The following is an 11528-nucleotide window of genomic DNA, read 5'->3' as shown; positions in this document are numbered from 1 at the left end:
GAGGGAGAAATGGACAGACAAAGGCCCCTGTAAACCCGGTTTGATTTATTCTATATAACCTAGTTCCCTGCTGATGCGGCTTTAATAAAAGCTATTTATCCTTATTTAGGTAGCATGAAAGCAGAGGGCGAAGAAAAAAGCTCGTGTAAATGTCCGTCTATAGGTTCTAGTAAGTGCTTGCTGTCGATATTGCGACTCTTATACGTGTATATAGATATTGAAAACAAATTTCTATGGGAATTTAGGTGAAATAGAGCAAGAGACTGAAGGATTTCGAGAGGGAGGAGGTTGGCTCTATCAATTTACAGAGGACTCATCTAAACATCATAGTAAAACCTATTTTTTACATATTTCACACACCACCACCACCATTACTCGTTTGTATGCTATTTTAATAATAATACTTTATACTTATTTAGTTAATACGAAAGAGCAAAGGTCAAGCAAAACTGTGAAAGATTCAGCCCTACGTTGTTTTAGTGAGTCCAAAAAATTGTATTTAATATATACTCTATCTATACAGACATAACGGTGCTTGTCTCGTAGATGATACGATAGAGGATTTTGGATGTACGAATGAAGAGCCCGCATGTACAAAAGAATCTTTGGTCCGCTTAGCTGGGGAAAAAGAAGAGTGTACACGACGACGGGTATGCGAAACCTTCTCTCAGAATTTCAGTAAGTCGAATATCCAATTTTAATGGTAGTAAATGAAATATTTTATTGCGACTTAGGTGATACAAAAGAAGCGGCCAGAAGAATGAGGGAGAAAGAAGACTCCAAAGATAAACGCGGAAATATCTCGCAAGCATATAATAGTAAATTAAATTTTACCCAGACCTTTATTCATATCGCGTTAATGAAAACTTTTTCGGGTCCGTAGATGGTCCAAACGAAAAGACTGCACCTTCCAAGATAAGATCTAGCAAATCGACATGCTGCAGTAAGTCGAACTGGATATCGCATATTTTATGTCTAAGTAATAATATCTTCTTATCGTGTTATTTAGATAATATTAAGGAAGCTGGTAGATGTGCACGCAAGGGAAAAGAAATTAAAGGTACGCCTTGTAAGTTCAATCGTACATATATGCTCCGCATGAAAATGTATTTAATTAAAAAAGTCCCTCCTGATCAAATAGTTGAACGTAAAATACAAACAACAATTGCTGGTACGTCCGCATATCCAGGTAAGTCTACATTACGAATTCAGTATGCACATGTATCCCATTATATAGCTATACTCAAATTATTCTTAATTATTATGTAGACGATGCCAATAAAATCACAGACATGGAGGATGAAGTGCCTGTTCGCAAAAATTCGTCTTTCGTATGCGTACCTGAGGTGAAAGAAGGAACAATAAAACGATGGCTATGGAAAGGTATTAATGCTATTGCCATATAGATTGTCGAATGCGTCTTTATTTTCTTACATGTTCATGTTATGTAACAACAATTGTTTATAAACGTGCAGGCGATACGAGCAGACGGACTTGCAAAGATACGAATGCTTGTAAGTCGAATTTTACGTATTATACACTTTACGTACACCCGACCCCGATGTTCATAATGACACTAATAAGAATTCTTTATGGTTATGTAGCTAATGCGGAAGCAAATTCAGGAGGACGTTGGGTATGTGAAAATTTTAATGCTTTGGCAGTAGGCCCACGTATGTACCGTCTTTACACATCTATTCTATGCCTACGGATATTTTATGATATCATTAATTAAAAAATAATAAATTTTTTAGAGTGCGCATGCGATGTGCAAGAAGACGCTGGATTTGCGCATGGAAATGAAATACCTATACGTAAGAATAAGTCTTTCGTGTGCGTGCCTGAAATTGCAGAAGAAGGTGTGGAACGATGGACGTACAAAAATATGAATGCCTCTTCGTATTCAAGGTCTTGTAAGTGCCATTGTAAATATTACAAGTCCTACACATGAAGATGCATTTACATCGAAACCTTCTTTGATATCACACGTACGTTTGAAAAAACAAAAACTATTGATTCTATAAAAGAAAGTAAAAGTTATTTAACATAGACCTGTTGCAGAGCAAGTTAACAAATTTGTACGCCATCTGTCGGTCTGCTATCATTGCGTGCATATTTGTATCCAATGAAGAGATCACAATTTTCCGGATGTTTTGATGGAATTTGGCATGTTCTGAACAGTATTTTGAATGTATAAATTTTGACTGGCAGAAGACAATTCAAAAAATAGACTGTCATTATGGACAGATCTTCATACAAAATATTAAAAATTGTACCTTCTTGGCCTATGAGGATTTATTTTTGATAAAAGCCCTTGTACGGAGTGCGATTCAAAAAATAGACTGACATAATTCATGAAATATTGAAAATTACGTCTTTTCAGGTTTCGTAGGATCGGCTAATTGCATGATCCGATCCAAATTTTTAACATCAACCTAGAATACCGAAATACTACCGTTCTGCAATATTTGCGGAGGAATTTTTTTTCTTATAACTACTTCTCAACATGATAAGTGATCGAAAAAATGGTTCAGTTCCATTTGTTTACAATAGAATTCGCACGCGGGCCAGCACGCCAGTGTGCCAAATTTCATTAAAATGTCTAAGAAATGACAACCGGTAAATTGAACACAAGGATAAAAGGATAGGCTTTTTTAGATCGATTCAGAAAATGATTCCAAACCAATACGTATAATCAGAGATAGGTTCCTCTTTAGTTTTTTTGGCTGCTACCTGCATCCGCGCAAGCTTAATATACCCTGCACAACAAGAAATGTAGAGTAGGGCATAAAAAGACTGAGATCTAGTTGAATACAAAGGTGACATAAAAAGAAAGATAATTCCGGAAAATGTTTATATCATGTACACATATATATATACATATATATACAACGATATATATAATGTGTATATAATATGCATACACGTGAACCATGTTACTGTTGTTATCCCGTACGTCCAGCCAATAGGACACAAGGTGGCGGAGGATCGCAATGGATATTGTCAGACAATGATCTAGGTTCTAAAACTTCAACATCCTGTAAGTGCTGTAAATGCGCACCTAAGCCTAAAATTGTGCCGATGCAAGATGACGTAAGAGACGATATGTTTTCTGGTAAGTGACTTACGTATCTTTAGAAACAGATAAGCGATTGTAAAAATACTGATAAAAAAAATCTATATGTAGACGCTACCAGAAAAGGAGTGAAGTTCGGCAATGTTGCCAATACGTACAGGTGTAAGTCAAGTGTGCATATATTTATTTGATTTGTACTACAGTGTTTAACATTTTTTTGTGATTTTGAAGCTTGTGTGAAAGAATATAACCCATATGGAAAATACGATAACGCCTGCATCCCGTGCAATTGTAAGTTCGTGAAAACGCAGTTGTTTGATTATAGATATGTTAGTAAACGTGTCTCTTTGTGGTTATGAAGCTCGTGGAGAAGGCAAGGATGATAATGTGACAGCGAGGTTAACAGATATTCGCGGTCCGTTTAGTTGTTAGTATCGTTTTAGTATCACTATAAGAACACTGGTAATATGGATGTTATAATTGTTTAGCTGATATAGAGGAACATACTAAAGAGTCCATGAAAGTCCCCGATGCTTGTACAATGGCTAGTGGCGTACCATGCATAAAAAAAGGCGCGTTTCACATACTTTTTATAAAATGATATTTCATTGCAAGGATAATGTTAGACTTCAACTGTTTTTTGTAGAAGATATAAAGGGAAAATCTGGAATGATGCAATTTGAAGACATAGATATAGATACACTCAAGCAAATAATCGATTTTATTTATTCGGGTAAGCTTACTGTTAACGAGAAGAATGTTCGCAATTTGCTCTTAGCGTCGAGCCTGTTACAAATAGATTGGATCACAAAAAAATGCTTTCAATTTTGCAAGCATCGTTTAAACATTTCGAACTGTTTTAGCCTACGAAAGCTGGCAGGTGAGTATTTAAAATATTAATAAGAAAAGACTTTAAGAAGTTTTCAGTTTGCGTGTTATTATATTTGCAGTCGCTTATGATCGTACAGATCTTTGTGACCGATGTGATGATTATATATATAGAAATTTCTTGGAAGTCATTGATACTGACGAATATGGTTTATTATGTTTTGAAGAGGTAAGAAAACGTATTCGGAAAATTTTTTATTGCTTTTTCAATTCAAGTTTTGGATACGTTCTCTTCCCAGTGTTAATTACGTACGCCTATAAAGGCTATGCAATACAGTAACCGTTCAGTATATTTTACATCGTGATCCGCATGAATAGTCTAGTAAGTAAGAATCGACTCTTGGGTACAGAAAGTAATATTTTTAGTCATCTAGTCAAAGTCAGACACTTTTGTGTAACGCGATATATTAATACATTTAAAAGGTCAGACACGGTCGAAAGTTGTAACGGATAAAGGCAGGATTTTATGCCATGAGTCATTGTACACCCTTCCTTTTATGCCATGAGTCATTGTACACCCTTCGCTACTTATGGTATACCCCGGCCAAAAATTTTGTGTAGGAGGCCACGGGTTCATATATCAACTGTTGACTTTGCTCGTAGCTATAGGGAGTGTTCAATCGGTAAAAACGTAACAGTTACCGATTGGGCGCACAACCACTACGCTGCGACCACCATCGTCCTTTCGCTTTCCTGTTCCTCTCCTTTCTCCGACCGTCATCTTTTTACACGTACAGGAGACATTCCATGGGTAAGTTATATTCGGCGGGCGCCGAACCTTGCACACCCACCAATATACTTTTCGTATTCTACTCTCCAAGTTCTTTTATTTGATACCCATATCGCCGATATTATTAAGAAAAAATCAATCGCGGTATCTACAAGATTAATTCTAAAATTAACCCATTTTTAGGCAGATAATATATTTTCATTTGAGGACTGTTCAAAATAGTTTTAAGCATTGTCTTACTTGCCTTGTAATAAATAAGTAAAAAAAATAAAATTCAATTACTCGTAACTTTGTGCGGGCATGGCCAATTCGTGCCATTTTTGGACCTAGAAAGTACAATACTTCTTAAAGTATATGCGAAATTCCAGCCTTCTAACTTTAATAATTTCCGAGTAACGCGCAAAAATCCAAAAGTTGTGATTAAGAAAAACTGAGTTGTGTTCAGTTTACGCTCCACTACGCGCTTCTGTTATGACCAATTTGACACACATTCAATACCAATCCGCGTGCAGAAAATTCCTAAGTTTTGTACCCAATTTTGATGTCGATATCTTCATTTTTGCGGCCAGGAGAGTGCCAACAAAACACGCCATACAGACACACAGACACACAGCCATGGCTAACTCAACTCAGAATTTCACGCTGATCAGAAATATATATACTTTTTTGGGTCTCTGAAGCTTCCTTTTGGGTGTTACATATATAATGGAAAAAAACAAAATGAGATGGGGGTCTACCATCTTACAGCGGCGGATATAAAAAGAAAGTTTAATGAATTTGTGTGGATGTAAGTAATACGCACAATAACTTAACAGGACTTAAGGTTCAATCACTTTTTAGTATGCCGTCCTATTCTAATCATTTTCTGAATCGATCTAAGCGTGTTTGTCCGTCTTTGCTACTCGTGTGGTCAACCTGCAGGTCGCATTTATTAGGTATTTTGATGGTGTAGGATTTTAGTGCGCGACCGTCTTTTGGGTGGACTCAATTGGAAAGTGGATTAGAGAGGACCATTTGTTCGACAATTCACCATGTAATGCCTTATCTTGAAAAATTATTATATGAAAAGTCAATGTAATTTTCATAATTGCTCGACAAAAATCGCTTAACAATCGGGCTTGGATGGTGCAATTTGTTAACCCACTTTCCACACAATATTTCCTACTAAAACTAAGCCTTCATGTGGTGCAAAGATGTAATTTTCAATATTTCATGATCAAAATTGATCCATAACAGTACTTCGGTATAGAAATTAAGCTTGCCAAATTATCCATGCTGGTCTAGTTTTTGGATCCCATACCGAATAAGAATCTCCACCAATTTTTAATATTTTATGATGAAAACTGCTTGTGTGTCCATACAAGTTTCCTTGTGAAATGAAAATCCTTTTATGTCGAAAAATGTTGATTTTTAATTTTAATATTTTATGGTGAAAGTTGCAAAATAGCAAGTTGACGTGAAAACTAGCTGGACCTGATTCCAATCGCATGGCTTTATATATTTTTTGAGGAGAAAGCCCTTTAGCAAAAAAATTTAAAGTTTGAACAGTTTTAACGAGTCCACTTCATTTCATTTCCCAAGCGACCCTTTTTGTATCAAATTTGTTTGAAACTTTTGGATTTAAAAATATTTCAGGTAAAGGGCCTGTTGTCAAGTAATGAGATTGTTACTGATACTGAAGTAAGCGTGTTTGATGGCGTAATAAATTGGATAAAGCATTGTCCAAGTGAACGACTGCCACTCCTTCTTCCTTTAATGAATTGTGTGCGTTTGCCTATAATGAGTGCAAAATGTCTGATGACTTGTGTTGCAAATGAACCTTATATAAAGGATAATCCTGAATGCAAAGATCTCTTATTGGATGCTATGAAATACCATTTAGTGCCAGAGAAAAGATATCTAATGATCAGCGAGCGTACTCAAGAAAGGAAACCAAGTAAAATGATATCCCATGTGATTCTGGCTGGAGCTAATTGCTCTGAAGGTAGAATGTATGATAAAAATTTCACCAACTGCGTTTGCATGGCTCGAATGAAACAACGAAGATGCCAAGCAGGTGTTACGTCGTGGCATAATTTATTGTACGTGGTGGGAGGTAAAGATCAAAATAATTCGTTAAAGACGGCAGAGTGTTACAATCCGTTAACTAATGCCTGGACAAATATTCCTTCTATGGCCGCAAAACATTGCAATTTCGGTATCTGCAGTATGTACGGTTTAATTTATGCATGCGGTGGCCACGATGGATGCTCTATTCATAATTATGTCGAATGTTATGATACTTTAACATCTAAATGGATATCTTGCCCGGCTATGAAATGTTCTTTAGATAATACTCATGCATCCGCATTAGACAATTGCATTTATTGTATGGGCACCATTGGCGGTTTGACCAATTTCGAACGTTTCGATTTGCGCGAAGGAATCTGGTGTAAAATGCCATCGTTATTAAATTATCGCAAATACAGTGACATGGTTTCTTATGGTAATTGCTTATTCTGCATGGGAGGCCTAAGTCTTGATAATCGCGCTCAAAATACCGGAGAACGATTTGATGTCCGATCTAATAAATGGGAGCATATATCCTCTATGCCTTCAGCCAGATACGGACATTCGATGGTAGAAATTGATAGCAATATTTATGTTATCGGCGGCGATCGTAATCTCACGGTCGAGTATTACAATATAGGTCTTAACGAATGGGTGCAATTAGAGTCAGCGTCTATAAAGCATTCTTTCGGAGGAGCTGCAGTTGTAAATTGTTTTCCTTTAAAATAGGATAAAGCTATCACTTGCATTTTAATTTTCGATTTTCGATTTTTTCATAGATAAAAAATTAAAAAAATCGTTAATATTTATTTTACCACATTCTGGATTTATTATTGTTTGGAACCATAGGGATAAACTATTTAAGCAAACCCATTCGTTCGTTTACATTACGTTAAGACTTTACAAACATTTGCAGGTTGTCCGTCTAATCAATTGCGCCTATTCTTGAATTCGTGTCGGTAAACTTCCGTATGATTCTTGTATGTTATAATATAAAGTTCTCAAAAGTTTTATATACAACTTTTGATGGGTATAAAAAACACATGCGGTGAGTTTATGAACAACTATGAAAGGGATCTTCAAATTCGCATAAAAGCGCAATGTGAACCCCTTCAAGATTCCTGAATAGAAAGACGTGCATTTGGTATAAGATTGTTTATATTACGCCTTTATGGATGACGTTAGGTAAAGGGCATCGTTAGCATCGTTCCATAAATTGTGTATTGGACGATTTGCAACTATCATGGCTTATTCGCTAGCGTAGTTGTAGAGCATATTAAGTTTGTGTAGAGAATTGGAATGCACAAAAGATCTTGAGATAGACTCGCCAAATACATAAAAAAATTCTGAATAGATCCAGAATTATTGTACGTCCGTCTGTCCATCCGATGTCTGTCTACATATTCTTGTATTCAATCTACACGTCGCAACTTTCCAGATATTTTGGTCAAATTTCTTACTCCGACATGGTTTAAACCAAGGGCGGACCCTTTTAAAAATAGGTTGGATGGGGCAATTTTTTAACTCTTTTGATGGTATCGTTTTCAAAATTTTGCGGCATAGATCGCTTGGTAATACTGCTTCGACAATCTAAATTGGTGTGAAAATCTTGGGCCGGATAAGTTAATTTTCTGAACCGCTGTCTATATAACAATTCCTAAGGAAACTGAAACTATGGATAGATATATAATATCATCCCGCACACATGTAGCACCGTTTTACTTATCGACGAATATACAGATTATACCTGTTGATGACGTAAAATTTCGGAATCGACAAAGTAAATTGGTTTCTATCAGAATGCATTGGACGTTTGTAAGAATTATTTATTACTACTCGGTTTAGTGTAACCTGTGCAACTGTACAATTGGTTATAGTTTTGATTAATATTTTTTTTTACAATTTCGCCCGCGTTAAGACAGCGAAGCCACCATTCATTCTACAGAAGCGATTCCACAATTACATGTGCTGCCGTATAATTGAATGGAATTGAAATGCAATGGAAATAAGAAGAGTGTGGAAAAAATTAGCTAAATCGTAAATTCATAATTAATTATTATATAATATAAGCCAGGGCTTTGGGCATATAAGCCACAAATCTATTGGCTTAGTCGATCTCTACTGAACAAACCAAGAAAAAAAAAAAAGAATAGGCCAGGACAAATTCTACTTTTACTATAACAGCCACTTTCATATAAATGGCGACATGGTTCCATTGGTATTAATGTTTCTAGCTTCTCAGTTGTTGAACATCAATCAAATAGAATCTTTAAGCAATCGGCTTTAACCTGTATCGATTTGCTTGCTCGTTTGTATGATGGGCGTCATAAAAGTTGGCATTGTCGTCCTGCAGTTTACCACGTTCCTTCTTCTGGAAATCAAACATTCCTCTTGTTTGTTGTAATAATTCAAAATTAACCTCATCTAGTTCCTTGATGTTACCCTCTCGGCCGAACACTAGATCACAAGCACCTTAACGAACGGGTCACATGAAAAAGATTAGAAAAGCGACTTCAAGGGTCACACAGCCAGACCAACAGGCAAGGCACTGTTCAACTGTGAAGGAGAATAAAAACATTTTGTGGCGGCTCCGATGCCTAAATTTTTCTGTAGAATATATATATAAAATTAATAATTAATGTGATCCGGGCAGCCGGTCTTTTTCATTACAAGTTAAAGAAAAAAAACCATGTGTTGAGAATAGAGAGAAAATAGAGTTGCTGTCAACAAATAGCAATCACGTCATGAAGAAGAAGAAAACAAAATTATTCATTTGTTTCAATAGTTTTCTGTTGAAAGTGTGGGGGTTCCCGTTAAAATGCATGAAACCATGCAGGGTTTGTCTACTTCCACTTTTATGGATAGGAATAAGGAAAACACTTTTCCAACATGAAGGGAAAACACCTAAATACAAGGACACGTTAAAAATCTTTGAGATCACCCCACATAACTCCACAGCGCAAGATTTAAGTACACATGATGGAATTACATCAGGTTCAGGCGAACACTCAGAGAACTCAACCCTTTAAAAACGTCATCTTCCGAAAAAATTAAGTTAGGTATTGAAACCGAGTTAGTTATAGGATATGGGTAGTTTGCTGATAAATCAAAATTGGCAGTTGAAAAGTTTTGTCGGAAGTATTCCGCAAAGAGATTTGAGGTTTCAAAATCATCCGAGGACTCGGAGCCATTAAAAATCACATGCGAGGAATTTATGGAGATTTTCTTTTGGAATTAATGAACTTAAAAAAGTATTTAGGATTAGCAAATAAGGAGGATTTAACAAACTGAAGGTATCTGCAATAGTATTGGCGGTTGAGGCAATTAAATTTGTGCCCTGCCACTGAGTAAGCGAAATAGTCGAAAGAAAAACTACTTTTCGAAATTTTTTTGAAAGCTTGTTTTCCCTATACTTGTAATATTTAATTATTTTATTAAACCACGGGGGACACTTGCTTCGAGGACGGGACTGCTTGATCGGAACGGATGCAGAAATAGCTTGATTTAATATATTGTAGAACGACAACAGTAAGCTATCAATACTTCCCACTGAGAAATCAAGCATAATATGAAAAAGATGTGATTTTAGCATGGAAACATTGATTTAATGAAAATCATAAAATTTATATGAAAAAAATTGAATTTGGAACGTTATAGAAGTTCAACGAACCAACATGCTTGTAATGAAAGGAAATATCCAATGCTGGATGATATGGATCCTCAGGTAAACTAAACGGAGGACAACCATTAACGCAAATCTCAGGAAAATTGGCAAAGCAAAGAGCAAGCAATCTGCCATTGCAATTAGAGGTATCATTGTATTGAACTAAATTATGATCAAATAATTCATTAAAGAACGTAACGGCTCTACCACATGTTGAGATAGGAATCAAACAGCCAGAACTATCACTATAACACCAAGTGACCTGAGGCAAATTGATGTCACCCAACGCAGTGACTACATCGGTAGGTTTAGATTGCTTGGCCACTTCACAAGTGCTACGTAGATTCAATTGAATCTGTTCAAAAGCAATTCTTGCTGTTTGCCCTTAGGAATTTGGGTTGGGACCCGATTGCCCCTGTTCCACCCTATGAAAATAGGTTGCTTCTGTTATCCTTACCGTCACTGAAGAAACGTGATTTGTTCTTAGATTTCCTTCGTAATCAAATTAATAAATGATACAATTGACTCGCCCGCATTACTTCGTGAGATTGGCTTTAATGTCCCTAACCGCTTCTCTAGGCACTTTGTCTTGATAAAGCTTAGTCAATGCAAATATAATTACGAACTGTTTAACCCGCTCAGAGTTGTTTGCAAGAACCTAAATGACGTCTATCACTTTGTAACGAGTTTCCTTAGGCGGGGTATAACTCAGCCAATCCAGGATCCGTTGCAAGAAAATTTTAATAAATAATCAGGACCTTCGGGGGGAATGGTGTTATGATCTCTTAGCTTTATTGGTTCCACTTTACTGGACGGAAGTATGAAATGGCTGGGGCAAGGAACCAGCGAGGTGTCCCGACTTGTCGTGCTATTACCGGCTTGTTTTGTTTTCCTCGTTTTACTTGTACGTTTGGAACCTGCACTTCTTTTACGCTTTGAATATCGCGAGTACTGCAAGAAAGAACCGAAAACTTCGCCAGTGTCATAGCTGCCTTGGTTCATCCCTGGTTGGTATGTGAGTCCAAAAAAAAAATAATCAAAAAATAAAAAGCGTCTCTCCGTTCTTCAGGGGTGGCGATTAAGCTAAACCAGCACATCCCCTATCCGTAAGTCAATGGTCC

Source organism: Glossina fuscipes, unplaced genomic scaffold (assembly GCF_014805625.2).
Source record: "Glossina fuscipes isolate IAEA_lab_2018 unplaced genomic scaffold, Yale_Gfus_2 147, whole genome shotgun sequence".
Classification (NCBI taxonomy): Eukaryota; Metazoa; Arthropoda; class Insecta; order Diptera; family Glossinidae; genus Glossina; species Glossina fuscipes.
The sequence above is the reverse complement of the archived record's forward strand: the minus strand, read 5'-3'. Positions refer to the sequence as shown.